At 28.6% G+C, this 783-nt stretch overlaps 1 protein-coding gene across 1 annotated transcript in view; it reads right to left on the reverse strand.

Annotated features, from left to right (window-relative positions):
- Positions 1-783, reverse strand: part of LOC106462098 (myotubularin-related protein 13-like) — a 105,974-nt gene that overhangs the window by 11,183 nt on the left and 94,008 nt on the right. The window lies entirely within an intron of this gene.

The following is a 783-nucleotide window of genomic DNA, read 5'->3' on the forward strand; positions in this document are numbered from 1 at the left end:
AAATTTTAGTATTATATATTATTTAATTTCTTAATTTAAAAGTAAATATTAAAAACAGTTAAACATCGATTTTTGTGTGTCATGTGGTATGTTGAACACAGCACTGATTCATATTAGATGTTTATGATGTCAAAATACTAAGTCTATAGTTTTGTATAAAGTAGGAACTCAAATTACCAATATTGACAAGCTAAATATAAAATAAGAACCCCATATCTTTTCTATTTCCTGAGATGTCACTCATGTACTGAATAAAACACAGCGGCCTCGCTCACCTCTTTCCATTTTTGAAAACAGTCTTTTATATACACTTACTTCTATATATGACATGTAAATAACCAGTCCAAAGTTCAGAATGTCCCCCTAGTGGCTTTCTCAGCCACTTTCCTGTGTTAGGATGCAATCTTGTTCTTTCGAACCAAGATTTCAAGGAGGAAGGTTGTGTCTTTAGTCTGCTCAAAATTTCATATTTTTGTTAGACCTTTCTGTTCTTAGTTACAAAGCTTGATAAATTAGTGGAATTATATGATATCAATATACTAATTTATGATTTTTTGGTATTTCAACTGTATATTTAAAACCTAAAAAAATTATTTCGTTTCATATCTTCACATGCAAAATTTTAAAAGGCTTAGCAACCTACGTCAAGCAGCAACAGAGAACAAAGGTTGTAACTAGAAGAGATAACTGTTTACTTTACTCTTTATTTACTGTTCTAAGTTTCAAGAAAAATAAGTTTAAGAACTTATTTCTAAATAGTAATAATCTATATACATATATAAT

The sequence above is a fragment of the Limulus polyphemus genome, unplaced genomic scaffold (assembly GCF_000517525.1).
Source record: "Limulus polyphemus unplaced genomic scaffold, Limulus_polyphemus-2.1.2 Scaffold1092, whole genome shotgun sequence".
Taxonomy (NCBI): Eukaryota; Metazoa; Arthropoda; class Merostomata; order Xiphosura; family Limulidae; genus Limulus; species Limulus polyphemus.